Raw genomic sequence first — 26,166 nt, forward strand, 5'->3', positions numbered from 1 at the left:
CCTTCTCAATCTTGTGCAAGTAAAACTGAAAGGTTGCCCACTTAGAAGTTGGTTAAGGAAATAGTCAACCACAGAGCTAAATTACCGATGAGCAGCGCAGTCCATCTGTAACTACCTTCCTTGAGTCTTCATCACTCCCTTGAGTCTTCTGCGCTCATAAGAAGACGTCTCTAGGTGGATATAGGGCCAAAACATTCGCCATTAGCTTACTTAAGGCTGAAAATCTAGGGGCAGCCTTGTCCGATGTTGACTTGATTTACTCGAAACTTTGAGTCGAGCGTCAACCCGAGGTGCTTGATTTTGTGGTCGAGTTTCTCTTTTTTGTCAAAGTGACTACTTTGGTTTTTTCCAGGGCTGTCATCCATCCGCTTCCTCGTCGCATCAATATGCCAAGCCTGCTTTGCCCCTTTTTAACAGTGTATCCGGCAACAAGTGCCGCAACCACATCTAGATAATCGACCAATCGAGCAACCTTTCAATCATGCCGAGTCTTGGTAAACTACCGTTGGAACGTTCCAGAAATCCAGTCCTAGGATGGATCCGCCATCTTCCTCTGGGGGAGCACTTTGATCAGTGCGAATTTCGCCACCTCCTAGCGGCAAGTAAAAATGCCGTCTTTCAGGCAAGTGTTGAAAGCGCCGGCCAACAAGTCTGGCCGATAGTGGAACACCAGTTTATATACTCCTGCTGGAATACCATCAGCACCTTATAGTTAGAACCGCCTCTTCGTGCTCCTTCATGGTGAAAAGCGTACAATCCTCGACGCCTTCCGCGCTGTTACCATCAACGAGTACAGGATGTGCAGGGAATAATGCCCCGACAATGGGCTTCCGCAAAGCCCCGATTTGCCGGATGAAAAGTTTATGGTTGAGTCCCCACGGATTTCCATTTTCCTTATCGACTACGTCCTGCCACTAGTGAGCTTTGCTTTTGTTGATTGCGCTGCGGAGTCTCTTTTTATCTGTCCTGTAGTCTGTTTTCGCGACGTTCCACGCGCAAGGAAAGCGCCAACAAATAGAATCAATTTTTCTCTGGAGTCAGGGTCCATTCGTGGCCCTAGCAACGAAGTCACCTTCAATTAAGAGCCGCCCCTCCGTGCAAAAACGGCGTCCTTAAAGATATTAGGCCTGCGTCGGCATCGCCTTATTAGATGTTACATAAACGCGAAAAAACGTTGATTTTCTGAAAACGGGATATATTTGGAGGAACTTTGCAGTTCCTCTTTGGCTTTATTAAGAACAGTCAACTGCGTTCCCATTCGGCCTATGTCCGAATCCATCTGCTCAAATTCAACGATTTTGTCTGCTTTTTTTTTCTTGAACAGGAACACTACATTGCACTGGAATTGATGTATTCACACCGACAGGTAGGTGTTTGAGCCTTTGCTGTCTTTTTCGGTGAGCGGTGCTGTGAACGACGTATTTTCGTGCTGTGCCCGAACTCCCAATTCTTCCTCCTTCTCTCCTGTTTCACCAATTTGAGAAGTGCGTCCTGCTGGGTCCTATGAATCTCTGTGGAAATGTATGACGTACTTTGCTGCCTTCGATCTGAAGTCTGTTGACCTTCTTTCGCCGCTAACTCTGCTTACTTCAAGTGCTTACCGAAATGTGTTTCCACCTTCTTTTTCGTCTGCCCGATGTACACTTTCTTGCAATGGACGCAGGAAATTTTGTATATTCCAGATGTGAATATTTAGTCGATAAATTCTTTAGTTGATCCCAGAAGAGTTTAAAGGCTGTTCATGCTAGAGTTAAACCATTTCTTTTACGGCAATTGAGACAGAAAATGATATAATGATTCAAGATGTCTGCACCTCCACGAGGTTGCGGCCAGAAAAAGAGAGACCCGTGGTCAGATCTAGCGTTCCCACTGAACCGGGCGCTTCAGGTAAATTCACGGAGCGGTAGATTTTGTCGCAGCGGTTTCAATAGTACTGCTCCCCCAGCTGAAATCAGGGGATTTCAGCGAAAACCCGAAGCATAACTCCCTCAGCACGGCAATTCGAGCCAGATGCGCTTTCCCCCAGGAGTAATTGTCTCCCGGAAGGAAAGTTTCAGGCGAGATATCGCGATCCACTTGGGAGTGTTTCCGACGTCGAGGTTAAAGTAGTGCGGCCCTCGCTCAAGAACTTTGTGAGGTCCATCGTATGGTGGTTGCAACGGCTTTCGGGATGTGTTGGTCCTTACCACGGTGTGCATGCATGACTGAAGATCCCTGGGCACGTTGACGACGTTTTTCGCGTGGTTGGTGAATGGTGGTGGTTTCATCTGGTTCACAGCGTCCTTGAGCAGACGCAACAGGTCGGCTGAACTGGGTCGCTGGGGAGTCTCAGGTCCTTACCGTATTCAAGTTCCGCGGGGCTTGCAGCAAACTCCTCGTTGCTGACTGTCCGTAGGCCAAGTAGGACGAGACGCAGGACCTCGTAGGCCAAGTACAACGAGACGCAGCACTTATGCCCAGGAATAATTTAGTGTCCTGTGCATCTTTTGAGCATCCCCTTGGACTGAGGGAGGTAGGGAGTTGTCCGGTATCGTTTGATGCCTAGGAGTTTGCCTAATCCGGAAAAAAGAGAGGATTCAAACTGCATTCAGTGGTCGATAATGATGATCCCCGGCACACCAAAGCCTGCAATCCACTTTCGACAGAGCGTCTTGGCACATAATATTACCGTAATGCCTTTTAGTGGCTTCAGGCCACTGTCTAGAATTATTGATGATTGTGATTCAAAATACCTGAAACCGCCCTAGTCTCGTAAAGGGCCAATAATGTCGAGATGAGACCTGGGAACCAGCTACACATGCTTCGAAGTTTTACACTTTTGACATGGCATGCACTGTCTGGTGCAAGAATTGATGTCCTTATTCTTGGACGGTGAGAAATATTTGGCTGTGACTAACTGGTTCGTTATCCGGATGCCTGACTACGCCCATCATGAACGGTGTTAAATACTCGCTTGCGGATACCTTCTGAATGTATGGCCTTGGTTCCTTTTCTGAGGTCCGCGATTGCTGGGAAGTCGATTGGTGTGGCGGGGATCTTGATCCCTTCAAAGCGTGACAAAGCGTCAGCAACTACGTTGTCTTTTCCAGACACGCGTTGGATGTCGGAGATGACTGGCTTATGAAGTTCAGGTGACAACTGTTTCAAGAAGAAGTTCAATGGCTGCTATTGGTTCACCTTTTGGTGAAGCACCTTATGTTATGTCTGAGGCATCGACGAAAACGGTTAGGAGTGCATCTTGTTATGAAAATGCCAGTTTCCACCAGCTGCTGCTTGGTTCACTCGAATGCCTGGATAGCCGCTATGGACCACTCAATCAGTCGTGTGTCTTTGCTTTTCGGCCTGGGCAGACAGTTGTTAAGGATCGATTGATATTGGGCGGCCCTGGGCAGGAAACGGCAGTAGAAGTTTATCATGCCCAAGAACTTTCTCAGATCCCTAACAGTTTTGGGAAGCGGGAAGCTCCCCATTGCTTGCACCTTCTCCGGGTCTGGTTGGATGCCATCAGGGGAAATATTTTGGCCGGGAAATCTCACCTGTGATTAGAGAAATTGACAGTTTTTAACGTTGAGACCAAGACTGGCTTCAAGGAGACCTTGAGAAATGCATTCGAGGGTCATCCTGGTGAATTCGAAGGGTTCGAAAGACTGAAGACGATTATGTTTCACCAGCTTTCCCGTCAATTCAATATTATAAAGAAATGCTGCAAATTTAAATGGTCAAATCTACCCCGAATTGGGGTATATTTATATGACCCTTGTAATATCGCAGTTAATATTTGCAAAACTGCTAGAGCGGAAAGGATCACTCTCCCTCCAATTTCTTGAATGTTATTCGAACGGCAGCCCCAGTGGGGTACATTCTCAAAATGCTGACGCGCACAATAACCGAAGTGAGAGGAGACAAAAAGTGAAAATTCATGCATCCAACTTTATGTGTTGGGAAACTCGGAAAATGTATTTTTGGGGGGCTTTTCCCAACGACACCGACAAGATAACTTTCAGTCGACCGAAAGCGCTTTTACTACACGAACGTGTCGAGGAAAACTCGCTCCGTTTCGGAAATCGGTTTCCTATTTCATTATTTTCTATATATTTTGTACTAACGCAAGTGAGTCTCGATTAGGTGTGGGTTTTCCCAGGGATTTTCAGCGGATTCGGAATATTCAAGATTTTCAGTGAATTACGTGAATATTGAGGCTTTTCCAAGGAATTGTGTTGTGTTGTGTGTGAAAATGAGTTGCTAGATTGGACGGTGTCTCTTGCAGGGTAGTGGCGGCAGGACAAAGTGAGACCAGCTCATCTTCAGGCCAGTTGATATGCACGTTTGTCGGTTGTATTCAAGGTTTTCTCGTAAGGATAATAGTCTGAGCAAGACAATGGAGCGTTGAACGGGTGAAAATGGCAATGGATATCACAGATGGGTTTCCGCTCTTTGCGCAAATTTAGGAATCTGCTAGGTATCTATGAAAACACGAGCTTCCTGGACAAGCTCCCCGCTACTATCGTTACCGCCGCTGCCGACGACGACGACGATGACGACCTAGTCGATGTCGCCGTCGTCGTTACTGGTCGTCTTAAAGACGCGATTGTTTCGGGTTTGGGCGTGTTTTGAATTCTTCACGTTTTTGCGTAACTTGGAAAATTGCCTTAAACTTGAACATTTTCGAGAGCAACAAAAATCCTTGAAAGAAGCTCAATTGGATATGACTTGTTCCCGCGCCCATGCAATTGTCTAGGAGCAAACACGGTTGCCGGCCGAGAATATTGTCTTGGGAGACACATGCCGTGTCTATTAATTATTATTGCTTTCTGTCGCTTTCCGCGCACAAAAAAACACAGATGCCACCTTTCGCGTTAACGATCAGGTGCCAAGATTTTTGCTTGAGGAGCGTTCGGTGGCGCGCTAGCCAAAAGTGAAAAGCCATTCCCAGGAGAATGTGCACTTTGTAAATAATATCATTTGTCATGAACACGAAAATGGCCTTTTTGCTGAGACAATCTGATTTCCTGGGCCAAGGAATCTCCTTGGCATTAACCCTTTCATTCAGAATTGGCAGTTGTAATGCTGAATTTGAAAATGTTAATTGAAGAGGACATTTCACTCACTTCTAGAAGCGTCCGAAAAGAGAATATTGACTGATGAAATGCGCCATAGTAACTTCATTATTTTGTTCGGCAGGGATTTCGACGTATTCGGTGAAAAGGTCTATTTGATTTCGGCGAGGAGCAAGAACTTTAATTGGAATGAAACGATATCCATGACAATATCCGCTTGCAGCTCTCCGGGCGTGACCCCACCTCCTTGTAATCAGAGCGAAATAAACTTTTTTCATCTCCACTTACCCGCAAAAAGCCTAACAGAGCCAAGCCATCCATATGGAAATTAGTTATAATAATAATAATCGTTGGCACAACAATCCATATTGGATCAGGGCCTTGAAGTGTGTTAGAGCACTTCATTCAAGACCGTAACGGTACACTAGGAGGCAATGTGGTCAGCATTGCGCTCGCCCGAGATTATTACCCTGATTTGACTCAGGTACTCATTCACAGCTGAGTCGACTGGTATCCGACGTCAAATCACGATGCAAATTCCACCAGTGCCACCTGTGAGATTTGAACCGCGACCTTCCGTATGACAGCCTAGTGCTCTAACCACTGAGCTATCCGGACTATCCAATTAGTTATACAATGACGATAACGACATTTGATAATGTTCTTTATTTTCCTCCTTGACTGCCTCTCCGCAATTCCTTCAGGGTTAAACCTCAAATGTCGGTTGATGAATTATTATGGGATATAGGCAGAGGGCCAGGAGAAAGACAGGGTATACACATCGGCTCATCATCCGGAGGCGACTGTGAGTTATTATTGTTGTAGATACGCCTACAACATGACCATACCACTCGCCACCTTGTGTACACTTTCCTGCTTAAGCCACCCCGTGTCCGTGGCTTTGATGTGATGCTCCACTCCCTTTTTGCTTTTCCTTTCGCCGGCTGAATACCTAGGGTTATAGAGCATAAAATGGATGGTTATTGGAATTTAATTACGTGTCCTCGATTTTCTAAAATGTGACCAAGTTCATAATGAGATTTACGGAGGCAATGAATAAGCAGGACTGTGGATGTCGCACGTTTGTTTAGCAAACGGTGAAGCGTACGCAATGCTAATGGGTATCGAACGACATATCCACATAAGCCGCTCTTTGGGGGAGTTATTTCAAGACCCCTTGTTTCGTCAGTGTCAAAACACTGATTTGCACCCTTCAAATATTCGCGGAATATCATCCGCATCAAATTGGAATCGGTGACGGTAACAAAGGACTCCTCATCAAACAACGCTAACTTTCCTCGACACACTTCCCAGCAAAAAGTGCAATTCGAAGGCAAACTTAATCCCCCATTGAAACATCAATCGCTTCCACGGCACAAAAGAGCCAGGAGAGTTGCAATAGTATCCTTTATTGTTGGCTTACAATATTTCGAATTGGCAGCAAGTTCTCACAGCCCTCGGGCAGTTCAATTTAATATCGAAATGCTGAACGTTCAGCGAAATTTGCTCCACTTTTCGATATTGAATGATGCAGAATTTCACAAATTGAATTGGTTTGATCTGAGAGATAGTTGTAGTGGCGCAATTTGAGGGACAATATCATGCAATCAGCAGAGGGTAAAGTCGCTGTATGCCTTTCGTAGTCGTCTGGTTTGCTCTGTTGATTTACGGACTGAATCTAAAGTTTTATCGGATCTAAAGATAATCACTTTGTGAAATTTTTTGTGGGAATAGTTTTTTATATAAATTGGAGATAACTTAAGCTGGGTGGCATTAATTGGCGATTCTGCTTTGATATAGATCCACATTTCAAAAGAAAACTAACCAGAAATAGCGGGGAGGAGTCCCATCAAACGGGTACATTTTATATAATTCAATTTCTTTTCGCCTTTTAACAGATATTTACTTTCGGGGAAAGCAGTTACGCATACTAGGCTTGGCTGGGGTATGAGAAGTCCTTATTTATCGAATTCGTAGAATAAAATGCAGAATGTCACGAAGGCAAACATTTCCAACTTCATCTAGAATGTCCAATATTATATGAAAATTAGAAATCAGAAAAACTGATATAGCAAAACGTGCGGAGTTTCCTGAGGCGATACACGAATACTGATCCTGATTTCTTATAAATAACACCATCGCCAATAGTGACAATGCAGAAGATGTATTATTGTAAGGTGTAAGCTCTCCTCAATATAAAGACAATAGTTGGGATGAAAAGTTCGCAGGCGAACATAGAAAAGGTATATATAGTATATAGTTGCCTTCGATGACGATACAATGCTTATAGCAGTTATCCAATTTTTCGATAGCATTTTTATAGAACGATTTGTTTTTAGTCTGAAAATAGGCCTCAGATTCAGCGAGCATTCTCTTGATGTCTTATCTTGATGAAAGAGCACCTTCTTTTTCTTCAAAGGGCGCGATTTCATCCTTCAAACGCTCCAATAACGCTATGTAATAGTTGCTGTTGATGGTTTTTCCCTTCTCAAGATGGCCGATGAATATTATACCATTCCCATCCCAAAATACTGATGCCAAAGCCTTACCAGCTGACCGTTGCGTCTTTGTACGCTTTCGAGTTGGTTCACTACGTACAGTCTACTTGGATGACGATCGTTTTGATATGATAGTGTGATATAATGGAGCCATGCTTCGTTGATTGTTGTACATCGACCCATAAATTCGGGTTCTTTATGGAGGACTAACTTCAAACAAGTCACACTTCAGGCATGATATCTTCAACACGTTCCTTGATATCTTTAGAACCTCAGCTATCTCGATCAACTTTACTTTGCGGTCATCCAAAATTATTTCGTAAACTTTCTAAGGTTTTGTGGGAAACAAAACCTTATTAGAATCCATTCGATGTCGGCTGTCCGTCTGTCACATCCGATTTGCTCGAAAAGGACTAAACTAATTGTCGCGATATTTGGTGATAACGTGTGCTCTGTGAATCCCTTTACCTACAACGGGTTGTATCATTTTGCACTGTATTTAAGGGAGGGTGGGGCTCTCCATACATGCGAAAGGGGGACACATTTTTTGCACAGAATATGGTGGTGTTTTGTCTCATATGAAAGGGCACATATAGCACTTTTCGAAACTGATGATATTTTTGATACCGGGTGAAACATCGGAGGGTGAGGGCTCAAAATGTGTGCCGTAAAAAGTGTAACAGGTCTCGTTCTCAGAACCTATCCAATCGAAAAATCTGAAAAAAATCGCAATGGTGCATTCATACGAAATCTAGGTCTCACAATACATTCCATTCCGATATCTGCTTGAATAAAGTTATTAGTATATTACCATGTTTTAGAAATTTACTCGAAAGCTCCACTTAAGTTCACGCTAGAAGGACGAAATTTGGTACAGTTATAAATAATAATATAATGTAAAATTTTGACAAAAATTCAACTATCCAAAGCTATAGAAGGTCAAAGTTGTGTATTTCACATGAATTTCTCTCACTCTAAGACGTGTATGACGTCATCATTATATAAAGTGAACTCATATGAACAGCGGAGTTTAAGTTTGGAAATACATACTTATGAATATCAAGGAATACTTTGAATTGAAGGTGGGAATGGGAAAACGTGAATAGGGATACCTGAAGCTACCAGCTTCCGGTATTCCGACTTGTTTGATATTTTCATCGGTAACAGCCTTTTTGGGATTTGTCATCCTATAACTAGTATTAAATCTACATATATCACATAATGCTTCATGATGAATCCCATAATGCCTAATGCTAAGGTAACTGTGTATGAACGATGTGGGTACAAAAAAAACTACCTTAGGCTCCAGTGGACGCCGACAGAAAGCTCTGTTTTAAAATGCAATAGTTCTTATTGTCGAACTAAGTGGAACTTCAATGAATCTCGCTCTAGCAACCGGAACCAAAATAAGCATAAGGGAATCTCGACAGTTTAAGGGACTCACAAAAAAGGGAGCTGCCTAGATTGTTGTTTAAAGTTTTTCTACCATTTTTCTCTCAAGTTTCGTGAATGGCCATTTCAGGCAGGTGCTCAATGCCGTTCAAAACATGATAGAAAGTCCTTTAGATAATTCAATTTAACAAAGTTATCATCGTCTTGAACGGCCGAACAGCTGGTCTTTAGTCTAGGTCTGCCTTAGTAAGGAACTCCAAAAATCATGTTTTTTCGTCCAAGTCCACAAATTCAATATACCATATTCGATATACCATTGCCCCCTAAGGCAGGTGTGCCGCGTCTGTTTTTCTACCATAGGATTGTTGCGCAGGGTCTGCCACGCTTTCTTGTTCAACCATACCATACGGATTAGGTGACCTACCCACCGTAGCCTGTTGAGCCGGGTTCGAATCTTATTGACTAAAAGAAACATAAATTCCTCCCTAGCGTTTGGGATTTCTGATTATCAACAGGCTAGCTTTAGCAGTATTCTTAAGGTCCAGGATTTATTAATTTTGACAATTTCAATAAGAATTACTTAATAAATGTTTGGGAAGAATATTTGGGTATTCTTTCTTTCCACGCGAATTCTCCATGTCATTAGCCATTTTACAAGTTTTTCAAATAAAATTCTAGGAATTTGGATGGCTCAGGGCTAAGGATCGCTGTGTCGTCCGCGAACGTAGATATAATGAGATTATCGTCAACTGGCAGATCGGAAACATCTAACAGATACAATGGATGCGGGACCCCTGCTTTGATAGGATGATCTTCAGACGTGAAGCTTTTGTATCTCAATCGGAATGACCGACCTTTTATATATGATTTTAATATATCGTACATGTCGGGCGGTAGAGTTTTTTTTATCTTGTATAATAGTCCTTTGTGACACACTTTGTCGAAAGCCTGGGCAATATCGAGAAAGACGGCGGAATAATATGTTTTTTTGGTTGAAAACTGGTCTTGTTGCCGAAAGGATATGGTGAATCTGTTCTGTTGTGCCATGTGCTTCTCGTATGCCGAATTGATGATCGATATATTGCGACTTGTTAGCAGTTTTTCAAATGGAAGTAGACTTATTGGGCTGCTATTTGCGTCGCATCTTTTCCCGGTTTTGCGGCCGTAATTATAACTGAAGTTCTCCAAATGTTCGGGAAGTAACCAATACGTGTCATCGCGTTGAAAATCTCAATCAGGTCTTTAACCATTGTGCCTGCACCTTTGTCGTGGCCACATGCTTTTTTAGGATCGAGTTCTCTGATGATGTGAGCAGCATTTGAAGAGAAAGTTCGCTTAGGCAAATGAGGGTGAACATCGCGCAAGTTGAACTTTGTTTTTGAGGGGGGTTGGGTGCGAAAAAATTTTTTAAATGAGTCGCCAGTGCATTTTGGCCCAGTCACCATTTCTTAGGCGCAAGGGTGGTGAATTTTGTTTCGGTTTTTTCAGATTTCTAAAAGCTTTCCAAAGAAAATAGTCTGCATCCGCTGTTGAAGTTAAACTTCTGAGGTAATTTTGCATATTTTGCTGGTTTGTATGGTTGTTCACAGCTTATCATAAGGCCTTGTGTTGCTTCTGCTTGTTCAGCTCTTAACCTTGCGATATATTTGCCATGCACGTCTCAGTTTTCATTTTTTTGTGGATTACCTCTAAGATACGCACTGAGGGCTTGCATCGGTTGGCTTCTCTTTTTTTTGTGGATGATCGTGCAGTCATATAAAGTGTGTTGGTGAAACTTTCAATGGATAAATCAATGTCGGTTTTCAGGATATTTCCTATTGTAGAATATGAACCCTTTGATACCGAAATTATATTTATCCGTCAGATAAGGGAACATTCCAATTCGAATTTATGTTGATTTTATATCGTTTGCATACCAATGATAGATTTTTATTAGACTCATTTACTGAGTAAAAATTGAAGCATTTGCGATTGGTTGCGAATTAGTTCGTCCATCATTGATTATATTTCCTGTTCACTTCTTAGTGGAATATAGGGCATGAACACAGACAGAATGTATTTCAGTTTCACCATTATCACACTTAACACTATGCAAGTGATAAGCTCACAGCAACGAGACAAACACAAGATGAACACAGACGCCCGTGATGACTGGGATTCGAACCCAGAGCAGCGAGATTGAGAGACTGACGCTCTACTTCCTCAACCATTACGCCGTCATCATTACTTGCATGGATTTTATAAATTGTTTAAAGATTGCGAGAATGATATAACCAATCCTTCTAGGTTTTGCTGCTGTTTATTGTCGTAATGTTCCTCTTGAACATGTGATTTCAATATGTTTATGTATGAAGCTCAGTATTGAAGCTGTTTTTTGGGGTACCCTGGGTACAATTATGTTCGACATCGAAGGATTGGAATGTTAGCTTGGTGTAAATTGTTTTTTTCACTATAGCGTATACTGGCCATTCTCGGTAGTTGGCAGTATGTTGTCCACCACAGTTGCTATCTTTCTTTACGATTGCAAAATTCTTCCTTATTTGCAGCTAGATGTTGATTGCAACACAGAACACGCAAATGCTTGTTAACTTGCAATAAGCTTTTGGGTAGCCGAACTCCTGGCAATTTTCACACTGAGCCAACTCTTTTCCGAAGTGGGTTAGGACTGGATTGGAAGAGGACAGTGTTCCAGATTGGAAAAAATGCCTATTGAGTTTTACTAATTTCATCGGGATATTGAACAATCTCAAAACTATCTCAAAGAGAAGATTTGGTGTGTTGTTAATTTGCCTTGCCCGTTTTGTTCGAAGATTTTTTAGGCATATGGAGCAATCGAGCCTTGCTAGACTAAGCTGCTAATGTAGCGAAGATTATCTTATAAATCGGTGAGCCATCCGCCCCGAGCTCGAAGTTGAGGCTTTTTTGGGGCTCGGAACAGAAATTTTAATAGTTAGTTTTCACCTGGGATTTTCCGCATAATTATAATTTCAGATTTCGCCTCCACAGCTCTGGTGTTGTCCGCCTACCGTTCCAAACAATAAGGATTCATTTTATTTCAATCTATGTAAAAAGGCCGTGGAATCTCCCAGAATATTATTTGGCCTCTGATTTTACAAAATGGGCAAACTTTCTCCAGAGTAATAATTCGTCAAGTTTGTTTTTATTACTGGAAATATCTAAATAATTCCTATTAGAAAAGCTTCGATCGATCTGCCTACGTTAATCTTTTTGCCAATCCAGATAAACTTGTACGGTAGTCATTCTATCTGAAAATTGATTCAATACTAGCAGAAGGACTTGATTTTGTGTTTATGATTGCCATTTACTCTTTGGTGGGATATAATGCGTAAACTACACGTACCTGCCAGCGTTTGCGGTTCGCTGAAATAACTCTATGTAGCATCTTTCGAACTGTCAGGAGCTTTTGTAATTTTCCAACTGACTCAAGATGGCATGTCTTGCAAGCTTCCAGCTATGGAGGAAAATAGCCATATGCAGTAGAAGAAATTCAGCTTCAACACTATGTCGGGATTTGCGTTGAGGGTTCCTTGTTCCTAATGGAAAAGGGCTGTCCGCTTGTTTAAAATTTCACATAACTTCTCTTCTGTAAAAAGAACTCCCAGTTTCACATTCTCAATCTTCTTTACCTGCACCAACACCGAGTCACCCTTGATATGTGCACCCTTTTCAAGCCTGGTGGACAGATCTGTCTCCTCGGACATTATTTTCTGCTTTCCCGTAATACACGCATCGTGGACAGTCTCGAAGTTCCCTTCATGACACCCTCCTCTATCCACAGATTATGCCGTCCGATCCTATAGCTTGGCTCCTTTAACTCTAAGCTATTTACTTTCTTCCCACTCTAAGGATCACATCTAATTGGAAATTTTATATGGTCTTGTTTGGAGAGACCTATGTTTGTTTACAGGTTTCTTTTCGGGCAGACCAGATGCTTCCACCACCGTGGCGGGCACCGCAGTTTATTGCCATCGACATATTTTTGTAAGTTAGTGCACTGTGGCCCGTTTACAATAGCAGTAGGTTTCATTTTTTGGCTGGCTAAAAAACAACTCCGAACAAATGGTTTACGAGATTGTAGCTAATAATTTATGGTATAGTCGCTCTTGTTCAGGGACCGTATCCTTAGTCAGCGTATTTCTTAAAACCTGGTAATATTAGCCTTATATTGGAGCAGGATCGCCGTCTAGGCTTCTGCTCCGTAAAGGAAACATCGGCTCAATGAAACAATACTACATACTAGATGTACGATGTCCCCCGATACTCTCTGCCAACATGTTAATGATATTTGCTGCCCGCTCACTAAAAGAAGTTGATCATCAAAGTCGGTAATATTGAACATAGGGAACCGAGGTTTTCTCCCGCGCGAGTAGGCGCGCATGTGACACGTAAGTGCAGGCGTGTGTACAAACAGAATACAGAGTCTAAATCTAATGTCCAGAGGCTGCGAAGTCTGCCGTGCGCAAAAATCTGCCAAAAAAATTATTTACGTGAAGAAAACTTTGCTCTTGAAATTGATGGCCTATTATCTCATTGAAATCGTCATTTGACGCACTCCAATCGAGTTCTGTATCTCCAAACCCACTCCTATTGTCCAATTGGGCCCACGTCAAATGGTGATCTCTTTCAACTCCAATACGGTTGGCATTAGTCTCTCAAGGTATTCAGGTTTGCTTTAGACATCTTACTTCAATTAGATTTAGAATGCCCAGTGTGTAGCGCTTGAATTCTCGCTCAAGTTTAGAACCCTTGAAACGAATTCCTTTTCAATAAAAACCGACGAGCATTCTACCACATTGTCTGTTCTTTTCCTTGTACGTTAGTAGTAGGGAGCTGGCAAATAACCCTCCAATTACCGCATTTAAGACTGGTATCTTTTTACGAAATTATAACGATCATCCTTTTTCTTGCACTGACTGGGAAATATTTCAGAATCTCAGGATTTACGGTTGGGTGAAGTAGCCGCTCTGCAGAAATTGCAGGGAGTTCGATGTACGATTGCGCATGTAGACCGTCAAGCACATTGGGTTTACCACATTTGCGAGCATTGATGGCCAAAATGACTTCACTGGAGGAATATTCGCATGTTTTGTTGACTTTTCATTTCCTCCACAGGAGATGCAGGGGATATTTTACGAATTAGAATCGTGTTGAAATGCTCCTTTCCCCTCTCAAGCTTTTCGACATCATTAATGAGGAGACTATCCTTAACGTCTTTGACTGGAACATCGAAAGGCTTGCAATTACGTGGAAGTTCTTTTGTGATGCGGTATACGTTTGGACAGCCATTATTCGTGGCAAATTCTGCTTTCGTTTTTATTACCATGCAATCTATGCTGTACTTCCTGAGATTCTCAGCGGTATCGGAGTTCAGACACATCACGCTCGTCTCCACTTTCAGCGGCAATGGTCGTCAATATTCTCTGATTAGCTGTTCGAGAGTCTGTGGTTCACTAAGATAGGTAGTTCCTCCACTATCGAGCGACAACCGAACTACGAAAAAGGACCGTATTGAGTGATTGGGTCGTGCTCTCCAGCCCTGTAGGAAGATGCGGACAAAATACGGAATCGAAGGAGAACAACCATTAAGTGATGATCATGCTCTAGATCGCTATCAGCGTCTTTCTTGTTAAGCACATCTAGAAGATAACTTTTAAATTTTCAATCATTTAAATCTATTATTGATCGAAATCCAACTGACCTGGGATTCGTGCTTAATTCTGGCAGACTTGCCAGAGTAGAGATGGAGAGCAGTGTCCCGCTAGGGCCCAATATCTAATTTCGTTCAACCTCAGAAAGGAGTAAGGGAGCATTCTGAGGAGACTGGGTACCGTCGTCATCCGTCCATTCCAGAATGCAATCATAAAGCATTGATGTATACGGAAACTGTTCGCCGCAAAATCAATCCAAGCATGGTAGTCGTTTCTGAAGCTTAAATATGATTCAAGACTTGCAGTTTGCCGGTCAATCTATCCTTTTTGGTCGCAGAGAATAACAGCTCAACTTGCTAATTGTAATGGTATTGTAATTGTATTGGACCGCGTGAAATTTAACCCATGTACTCCTTGAGACCCCTAGGTGAATCAGACTATAACGATTTTTGCTTCCTGCAGGCTTCCGGGCTTGGTTCCGCCTATGGCGGGGTTTAAGGGGTTATGCTGTGGAGGTCATTTCCAATTATCTAAATAATTTAGAACCTTTTAGAAATTTAACGATCCAACAACAAACAAAAGATTTATAGGAAAACCTACTGCAGTTTAAACGTTGACACTTTTCTGGAAGCTGACAAGTGAATGATCGCTCAAAGAAAAATTGTCCAAAGCTACCATAATTACGAAAATAAGTGGTCTTTAATAGTATAATTTTTTTGCATATGTTTAAAAATATTTCTCGACAAAAAAAAATGTTTTAAATTTGGCAGAATGATCTCTTACATGCTAGCTTGTTGCATGATTTTTTCGAGTAATACTCGGGGAGTTTTGAAAAGTTTGCAAAAAAAATTTCGATTTAAGACCATTCATTATTTCAAATGTCAGGGACTAGGCGAACTTTGAAATAGCATTCTTTTGAACGGTCACTCCTTTATCAGTTTAAATATTGGTTTTCAGTTATGATTTTTTTGCCCTCGGTAGAAAGTCAGAAAATTTCTCAAAAATGGTAAATCCTTTATGTATAGCTTAATAATTATCCCTTTTTGGCTCTGGCTTGACTATGTTTAATTTATCTGCAAAAGACCTCCAGTATAGCCCCTTCGAAGGACTAGGTCGAACTTCCGGTTACCTTGTATACACCAGACACCCCACCAGTTTAATTACATATTCGGATTCAATACTGTATAATATATAGAAAAATCAGAATATATTTAAGAAACCAGGTACTGTCTAAAAACCATAAAAGTTGTTAGGATACCTTCCACCATTACAAATTCATCGCTCATTTCGTTCATATTGAATTGAACATGTAATTCCTCTCGCCGTGATTCACAAGAAAGTAATGTAAAAAATTCAACCGAAATTTTCTGGCAGCAGCTTTAGTGTCCTTGTTCTTGACGCAATCTCATGAAAAACCTATGCTACGTACACGTTGCAACCACCCACTTTGGCTCAAATCACTAACGAACTATTATTATTTTTATTGTTGTTATTATTGCGCCATTATAATTTCCCTCTCGCTATTTCCCGGGGGATATATACTCGTATATTTAGATGTGTATCTATCAGATATGTGTATGGGTTTATTATTTGTTGTTATATGTCGGGCTAATTTCTATTAGCGGAAGTTGGGATTACGTCAAGGCAACACTTTTGGCGCACAGTGCGCTACACAAGTAAGGGTTCTTGAACACCGTGAACGTCGAAATTCCTGAGCGTTTCAGTGTCGGTAATGCCAACCAGTTGGAAAGAAATTGGCGCTCAATTTTCTTCTGTTAATGGAAGTACAAAAAAGAAGGAAGAGCTACCAATCGTCCTTAGTTGGTCTGGTCTGAGCCCGAAACAAAAACGGGTGCTGCGAGTTGGTCAAAATTGTGGATCCTTCACTTCCTATACGAATAGCTCGCATTCTTCATTTTCGCCACGCTAGGAATTGCAACCAATCCCACCGAAAACTCAAACATTTTCCCAAACCAAATTATTTTCTTGATACTTTCTACTCCATATATTTCTTAATGGTTCGCCGCACTCAAACATGAAGAGCTAGCATTACTAAGCAGAAGAACATCGTCTTGATTTTTCATTCTCCACAACTAGCGTTAACGTTTCCGCACACTGAAATTTTCCCGAGCTAAAAATAAAGGAAGGAAAATGAAGAGTATGGTTGAGAAAAATTTGTTGCGTTTCTTATGAACTCACTGAATGATTCAAGCCACTTTTCACAGAATACATGGCGCAGAGAGAAGTCTGTACCAGGATGAATGGAATAGCATGTTACATCAGAGAACACGGCAAGTTCCTAAACGGAGTACTCAGACGCTTCTTGAGAACTAGTGAAAATTCCTTGCACACTTGGCATGGAGCAATATGGAATTTGTGGAGAGTTTCATGGAATTTTTGGAAGTTGTATGCCTACTTGGATGCTCTACGTGGTTGCGCAAAGGTTGTAGTTGGCATGGAATTTCGTAACTTTCGTCTTGAAATTTTGTTTTTGGATCCATTCCAAATTTGAATAATGAGTTGAGAAAAACGAAATATGTGCATGTAAGTGAAAGTTGAAAGAGTAATCTCTTGGACTTTCCTCTTTTACTTCATATTTAAGGGAAATTGTATTATTAGTACTTCTCGAGTAGTCATTGAAAAGGCTTAACCTTGACGAGTGGGTAGCAAGCGGATCTGTACAGAGTCATATGTAACACTAAAATAAGAATATATTCAGAAAGTCCTTTTCCTTGTTGATGTCCTTTTCAACTAGCAATTGGTTTGATAAAGGAGGTGGATGCCAAATTAAATTTAATTGATATTAGTGGAGAAAATCACAGTAGAGAGAGAGTAGTAAAGAGATAATATCGGGGTGGCATAGTTTTAACTTCGAATTTTCACATAATTTTGAAAACTTTCTCCTGAATAATTTCTTTGGGGGATTGATGAACTCTTTTAGAAAAGCATCGAGCAATCCGTCTACCGTCGGACGCCACCTGGAAATATTTAGTTCTGACGCTATTTCGTTATGGCGTCAGACCTTTCAGCTAGGGGTGAAGATTTCGAGTATTCTCAATATCGCCGGATTAAATCTAGCTCCAAAATCAGGTTGAGTGTATTATATAGTCCGCCAGAAGTTTTTTTTTCGAGTGTTGGACTCCCGCAACAGCGTGCTATCGGACTACTAACTAAGTACCTCCCTGTCATCAGAGAACTAACCTGGAACCGTTTGGCACATTACTTCGGGCTAACCTTTCCGCTCGCCCGGCTTTCGGAGCCTCCAAGTCAGGGAATTCCTTTCACCAACGGGAGGGGAGGAGAGGAAGGGATTTGTTAGTTCAGAGAACTCCTTACCGTCCGATCCCTCCACCGGCCGAGTTCAATCTTCTTCGCAATAAGAAGAGCCCGAACATAAGCTCCCCTGTGTCTGCATAAAGCTGCTGACGAAAGCTGTCCCACCTCTCGCAAGAGAAAAATGTGTTCAGGTTCGTCCGCCACTCCATTGCAGAACACACAATCAGGAGATCGTGCCTTCGCGATCCTGTACAGGTTAGACTCAAAACCTCCATGCCCAGTCCGCCAGAAGTTAAAAATTAGTTTAAAGTTTCTATCGGCGTTCCCCTTTCCCTCAGTCAACACTCCCTCCAGTAGGTTTACGAGTTCATTAAATAGAAGTATGTGAAATCGGTGGGTGTTTAATTCCTTTTATCTGTGCCGTGTCTTAAGAAAACGACCGATAAATCTACCAACGTTAACCTTCAGATTTTGGGTAAACTCTAAATACACAGGTCTGCAACCAAAAAGCTGCTTGTATAATTTCAACTGATTTTTATATAATTTGATGTGCTGAAAACGAAAATGATATCAGAAAATGTCTAGGACGTCACGATTTTTCACATTTCAATTTTCCCTTGTCTAGGCCATGCTGCTACTTTGGAAGAGATACCAGACTTTGGAAAAGATGCACTGACACTAAATCAAAATTTTTCTCCCAAGAAGAGGCAAATGGTTTAGTGAGAGATTTGTATCTTCCCAAAGACGCTAAGTTGCTTGAATGGTGATTCAAAAGTAGAAAATTATTACTACCTGGGGTGCCTTTTTGTTGGTTCAGACATCATGAAAAGAATTTTGTGCCTTATTTCACCCAAGAAGAAAATTTAGTTTATTGTAGTGACACTAAAGGTTTGACGGTTCCATTTATAATCCAGTACGAATCCACTCAATGGCATCTCTTTATTGACTTATCGAAGCGCAACTTAAAAGTAGTTTTACTCCATAAGGGTGGTTTCCATGCTTTCATTCTTGCTGGAGATTCTGTGCTCTTGACCCTATGAGGTCTTGGAGGTGAGGATCACAGTTGGCAAATGGATTATGGGACAGTCGAGACCAAAAAAATTACTGGTTAATGAAGAGCCAAGGGTTTTTGTAATTGAATAAAACCATATTCTGTGAGAAAACTCGGTACTTCCAGAAAAAAATCTGTTTCCACCCCTCATATTAAGCTAGGCAATATGAAATAGTGCCTAGCTTAATCAAGATCAAGATCAAGATATTAAGACGATGGAAGGAAGATATCAAAAAAATCGGAGCATAACAATGATTGCAGACTACTGCTATATACTACATTATGTTCGATATCACCGTCGGCATAAGCAACGCTACTTAGATATGCAAATTGACCAACTACTTCGATGCTCGGCTAATTAATGATGACTGGAAGGTTGCGTCAGACTAAACATCTTGGTTTTGATGTATTTGTCTTCAGTTCGACTTTACTTGCCTCTCCTTCCAAATCCAGGACTATTTCACTAAAGTTCATGACTCCGTGAGAGAGCAAACATATGCGTAGTCGGGGTGTTTTAGGCAGGATGTAATGGACCATTCGAGCGTTGCACGTTCTTCATACAAGGCAGTACGAACGTCATTGATAGCAAGACGTAATAATACTGGTGATAAGATGCAACTTTGGCGGAGTCCAAAGAGGCATCAACTCCCTCCAATATTTTACCTTGGTGCAGCACCTGACATTTTGCGCCATCATTTGTCGCTCTGATAATATTTATTAGATACTCTGGAATGCCCCTCTTACGTAGGGTACTCCAGACAAACTCTCTGTTCACGCAATCGAAAGTTTTCTCAAAATCAATGAAGAGCAGATGAAATGGAGATCTAAAGTCCGTATATTGTTCCAAAATAATCGCCAGGATGTTGATGTGGTCAATGCAGGAGAAGCACAAACCAGCCTGCTCTTCGGTGAAGAAGCCTTCGAGATGTTGCCTGGTGTGTTCTAGGATGAGTTTAGCTATTATCATTTTGAGAGCATAATATTTGATCTGGTGAAACTATGCCCGAAAATTGATGTAAAAGTGTCATTTGCTTAATTTATAAAAAAGTTGATAAACTTAGCCGCGAGATTCTACGGGAATATAGTTGTTGTGTAAATGTTACAAAGTGCTGTCAAACATAATCGAAAGAACCATTTTCAAAACAAAAAGAAATGATAAATGTCAGGAAGGATTTCAGCCTGGAAAGTCAACGATTGAACAGATATTCTCAGTGAAGTTGAAGATATTACACAAGTGCTGGGAATATAATGCCGATGTCCATTAAATGTCCATTGATTTTAAACATGACAGTATCATTCAGTCGTTACTGTATAAAATATTGTCTAATTTTGCAGTTCCAACGAAACTGTTTAGACTCGTCACAGAATAAATTAGTTAGTCTACTACTGCAGTTTCCAAAATTGGAGGACCCGGTTCCTCCACCGAGAAAAGTTGAAACGAAAACTTCTAAAATATACAGACCGATATCGGACTCTAACGAATTTGAAGAAAAAGAAGGATTAGTAGATTAGTTGATAAGAGTCACATTAATCAGCTTCGTTTGCCACATCAGCTTGTGGAAGTAATATTTCTCCGCATGTTCACCTACGGGGACTACATCATTTATTATAAGCCTGAAGCAAGAATCGGGGCATAATATCTGTCGGTAGCACCATCTCTATAGACTTTTCGAACTGGATCATCCTCAAACATACGGATTATGCGGACCGACCAGCATTTATTGAATCAGATTTTATCCATAAAGAAACGATAGTGGTATTGTTCATATAAGGCTAGACTTTGGTCTCATAAATAAAAATATTTTGTCTTATGCTTAAACGCTACTATATAGTCCTGACCTATTCCCTACAAAATGCTCAACATCTGACAAGGACTGTTTGTGCTTGTATCCTCCACACAACCTGTAAGCTGCCCCTTAAATTGAAGAACCTCTCCCTGTTGCAACCTGCTCTCCAAAGAAAACTGCAGGCTCGGAAAGCATCATTCTTCCTTCCTCCCAACTCATGGGTCCATCGATCTACTCGATTTTTAGTTCTTATTTTTTAAGGAGTTGCCCGATTTTTTTCCTGAACGTGACTGAGCACCGACCTATATTTTTTAAAGTTACCAAGTGTGTTACATCGTTAGTTTAACGTTAGTCACATCTGGATGACCTTTTATCGTCTGCTTCACATTGTTTGCTCCGTGACTCGGCCTCTTATGTTAACAATCCAAGTGGCTTGAAGGATTAATATTACAGTTTTCGTTTCCCTCGTAGGCAGACGGAGGAGAGGTTTCGAAATTTTGTCGGTAGCTCGGAATAGAGATTTTATTTAAACAAAGTATAATTACTGGGATACGTAAGTTTGCTCCTGTTTTCTCTTCGCCGTGATAATAGTTAACCACGAGAACGGAACTATCACAATATCCTAAAGAAAGCTGGCAAAGTGCAGGTCTGCCATCTCTAAAGTGCAGCTCCACTGAAGTGTTTCACCGACATTCGCTTGCACACCTGGTTTGGGCATTCTTTTGGACAGTCCACTCATTTACTCAACATTTACAAATTTTCATCTACTTTTATCTAATGCATTGAAACCGCCTTTGATGTTGATAGGTCGCGGCCTTTGGGGTCCCCTTCCAACCATTGTATCTTCCGACCGTTGTAACTGATGATGTAATAAATGTAGTATGAGTTCTACAGGAAGTTAGGAGTAGGAATTTCGATGGAAATCGTTTTAGTTTAACTGCCATTACTGCTTCTGTTAGCTTATCTGATAGTCCTTGCAGATCAATTGGATAATTGGTTGAATGGTTATATAGTGTACATTAACCAGAAGAGTCACTTAAGTTGAATTGGTGTAGAAGTGCGTATGGATTATAGGGTAGTAGCTCCCTACTATGACGGGCCTGCGGCAGATGGATTGGGGGCAGCGATGTCAGGGTTTAAGCCTTTTTAGTCCGTCGTCAATGTGACCATCAAGATGTCGGCGCCGTCTGAAAGCTTATTCCTGGGAACTATCGGGATGGGAGGCGAGTGGAATAGTATACGTGCGCAAGAAGAGGTGAATGTACAACTCGAGGGAAGGTCTCACTGGTGGCAGTGGGATTTGTACTATGATTTGACGTCGGAGACCAGTCGACTCAGCTGTGAATGAGTACCTGAGTTAAATCAGGGCAATAATCTCGGGCGAGTGCAATGCTGGGAGGAACTATATCGCTTGCTTCTTGTTTATGTATTTCCGTGAAGTGATGTCACGGAGGAAGCTCAAACTAGGTTTCCAACAGGGTAAACGAGCGTAAGGAGTCCCAACTGCCGAAATTTTGATCAAATCTCCTTCTTTTGGCATGCGGCGCTCAAATATGGCACTCCCTGGCTTGACCCGTTTATGTTGTTTGAGTAGAACAGGAAGACAGCCGAAGAAGAACTATCCTGGGGTAGGAGCACACTATCCCTATTCAGCGTGCCTTTCTCCTTTCCGATTTATTTTCATGAAAGCTATTTGACGATTCTTGCTTCCTAATAGTTCCACCGACTCAAAAAACTTTTATTTTTTTCCTTTACTTGAAATTTAAAAGAATTCTTGCACACAGCATACTTCCAACTTAATATTGATTCTTCTGCAAAATCTAAAGCAAAACTTGGTGCACCCCAAAATCTTTCACAAGTAACAACATGCAAATGAAAAATCCAGTGCTTTGCATAACCGGGGAATCGACCAGTCATGCAAACAATGCAGATATTGCCAAACGCATTTGCGGAAAATACTTAAGCGAAATGCATGTAATTGTACCCTAGCATATTCAGGGAAATAACATGGCAATAAAGAAAAGATCAAGGATCATTTTAAGCGTACAACATATAATGGTACAATAGTCCAATTGATAATTCCACCTAGGGTTTTAAGTTGGTTGCCGAAGGTTTAAAATTGTTGGGTTTTAGGTAGAAGTTTTAAATGAAAATGGAGATGATAACTTAAAATACATTTTATTTGTTAATGTGGAGTTCGAATTAGATGGAGAAACAAAACAGTAAGGACTGCTGGCTTGCGTGCCATGGAACTGCGAATACATATTGCAAAACTGATATTTTGCGATAAAATAAAGCCGAATAGAATGGGGATTGGGGCGAATGAGGAGGTTGGTAGCAAATTCGTTTCGTTTATTGCCCTTTTACGTCACTATTATTAGTGAGACTTCAGAAATAACCCGTGAAGAGCCTTGTCCTTATTAAGCCAAACTCATGTACCTCATCCAGTTCTTTCATTGCAACATCCCGATACGTCAAGTTAGAACCCCACGGTTGAAATATTGAAGGAGCGGATATTATACGGATGGATACCAGACAATCGGATTAATACGTGTAGGGGGGAAATTACAAAGCGATCGCTATTATGGCAAAGCGATTATATTCAAGAATGATGACCCAAAATGGTGCGCTTAATAAGTTCACGTGACGCCAAATCAATCGTGGGTGCTGCGATTAGTGATTGTGATTTTTTCATTCAGTTGCCTTCATGGAAGCTGAATTCTGTTAATAAAACAGAGAAACAAGATCTGTCATTTTAGAATGAATGCAGGGAATTGTGACAGTAACTTTTCTATATAATCGTATATTGCATAATTCGAATTGCCACGTTATATGCTCCAATGCCCTCAGATCCTTGAAAAACCTTTGGGACGAAACCTCTCATATTGCAGGTCATGTACATTTGGTCATTTTGTCTGCATATAACGTGGACTAGGTTAATTTTAAGAAAATTTATTGAAGCCTTGCATTAGGTGTTAGACAAAGAAAATATGCAACACTCAATATACCAGGCGCTTTCTAGAAACCAATTGGAACAATTTCTACAAACATATAAGTGGACGCACGAAAAATTAATCCATTTTTAAATTGTTTTTCATTGGATCGCTTTATTAAATCTTCATAACCCTCCAAATGCAACGTTTTCAACTTTAATTAAATCGCTTGGACATTGACTCAGAATTCGAATGATCGGAATTAATTCAAATATCTTTGAAATGAAACTTTCGGAAATCATTTTCCAAACAGAGAAAACTTCGATAAAAGAAATTGATGAAAATCCTTCATGATGTCGAATAAGAGACTATTATGCGATTCGAATGGTTTGCCTAATCGAAACCTGAAATATTGAATTCGCATTCAAAAGATAATTTTAAATGTCGCTAATATTTCTCGTTGAAAAGTTAAGGGTGTACATAAGCCACTGACGTCTACTTTGTACTTTCTATTAAAGAGTGAAATAATACGTCAATAGGACGAGGACCCTTCTTTGAGCCTTTTACTTTGAGTTATTAGCGCGGTTATGGTCGCTTGAATAAACTTGATTAGAACAGGCGAAGCGAGTTTCCGTTTTCGAAATGGTCATCCTTTTCTTTGAATTTTAGAGGAAAACTTAAACCATAAATTTGCTTTTTAGTAAATTTTCAAAGTAGGCTCTTACCAGAAGGGGCAGAAATTCCGTGTTGTCTGAAGTTTAGTAAATGCACAACTAATTTTGAAATGTAATTTGAGTTCAAAATCGGTCTGAATATTTAATATAAGGAAAGAATTTGGTTTAGAATTTCAAAAATTAGATGATATTTGACAGTTTCTTCAACTCTAAATCACATTTTTCATTTCGCGAATTTTTCGAGTAAGTGGTGACTTGGCAAAAAAATAGTGTATTACTGAGGACACTTTGCTGCTGGAGGTCTTCAACTGCCGACATGAAAGCGGTCGCTTTCTAACTTGCTTTCGCATAGAATACGATAAACCTATTTGAACTAAAAAAAATGCTTGAATGCTAAAATTTTACTTTTAATTAAAAGCAAATTTACTGATGAGTTTCATGTTATTAAAGTCGTGAGTTAAGCCTGAAAAAATTAAAATCCGTCAACAAGAATCTTCCATGCTATGTCGAAAAATTCTGCTTCGAGTAAATCGTATTTAAAGCTTTCCCAAAAACCAACAGCATAATAATAAGGTTAATCTGCAGTTCATGTTCCATATAGTAGTTCTTCAATTTCTCCGAAATACTCATTTTGAGCGATAAGTAATGTCTAACAGGCCTCTTAGAACTGTCAATGATGTCTAAAACTGAGGAGGCCGTCGGTGTTTAGTAGTTTTTCCGAGTAGATCTTAATTAGTTCCCGACTCCCCCATGCGTCCAATGTGTGAATCGTATTTACATTACTTACTGGTTCTACGTAGTCTGTTATTGCAAAACCACTAGCCGCTGACCCATGTTATATTGTACCGCTTGCCACCCGCGCGATCATATCACCGCTTCACCAGTCGAATCTGTGACTCATACATCACCGTCAAGGTTTTTGTGCAGTTCACTTACGATGGCAATTTCCATCACGACTACGACTCTGCAATGATTGAGGTTTATTTATATTAACTTCACTTTTTCACTGCAGCCAACGCCTTCCTAAATTTCGGGCATTTACCATTTTCGACAATATGCCGGTTATCCCATTAATTGCACTCGTTATCCTATGCCCTTTTTTCCCATACCTTCGATATCGTTGGACTGATCGATGCTCGTGCATGCCTTTGCAAGCTGTCCAAACATTTGAAGCACCTTTTTAGTTAGATCTGCTCCCTTAACCGGCAAACAATCCATTTAATCCGAACCTTTCCCACCGCCACCAACTTCTGCATTGGCTCCACTGGCTGTCGCATTGTGCCCATCTGAATAGCACCATATGGTTTTCTTATGCTTACTATAGATTCTTCCCCGAACTCCTCCAGCTTGAATTGTTGTTTCAAGGCAGGGCAGATCTGTTCTCTGGATGTTACCTTATTGAGATCCTTGCACTATATATAGATCTCATGTTTTTGGGAACGTACCGCGACATTTTCTCTAAGTGAGTTTATAACTTGGTTACGAAAGCCGTCAGCCGCTGAATTTTTGCAGCTAAAACATGAGATTTCCTTTCTGGGTCTTCCAGATTTTTCTGACATTTCCGCCTGGATGTCTTAGGTCGGGGTCAGATTTCACCTTTTTCAGTATTACGATAGATTTCCTTTGCTGGAGATTACAATTGACTTTAGACGAGTTTGCAATTTTGGTTCGATTTCCTTTTTTTTTGGTTTACGACATTAGTCCATCCACCGTTTTTTCCTTGGGTTTCGCTTCGCTAGTCGGCATTCCCACTTTGAGCGCATGTTTCCCCCTTTTAAACTTTTCGGTTACTTCCCTAAAGCAAGGTCAATGACCTTCTGCTTTGATGA

General features: G+C 41.0%; 1 protein-coding gene across 3 annotated transcripts in view; it reads left to right on the forward strand.

The window, feature by feature from the left end:
- The first annotated feature begins 3,997 nt into the window (after nt 1–3,997).
- Nucleotides 3,998–26,166, forward strand: part of LOC119651862 (receptor-type tyrosine-protein phosphatase U) — a 214,432-nt gene continuing 192,263 nt past the window's right edge. For all 3 annotated transcript variants that reach the window (XR_005249501.1, XM_038055672.1, XM_038055683.1), the window contains exon 1: nt 3,998–4,110. The gene's annotated coding sequence lies outside the window, so the exon portion shown is untranslated. The remainder of the gene's footprint in view (nt 4,111–26,166) is intronic.

The sequence above is a fragment of the Hermetia illucens genome, chromosome 1 (genome assembly GCF_905115235.1).
Source record: "Hermetia illucens chromosome 1, iHerIll2.2.curated.20191125, whole genome shotgun sequence".
In the NCBI taxonomy this organism is placed as follows: Eukaryota; Metazoa; Arthropoda; class Insecta; order Diptera; family Stratiomyidae; genus Hermetia; species Hermetia illucens.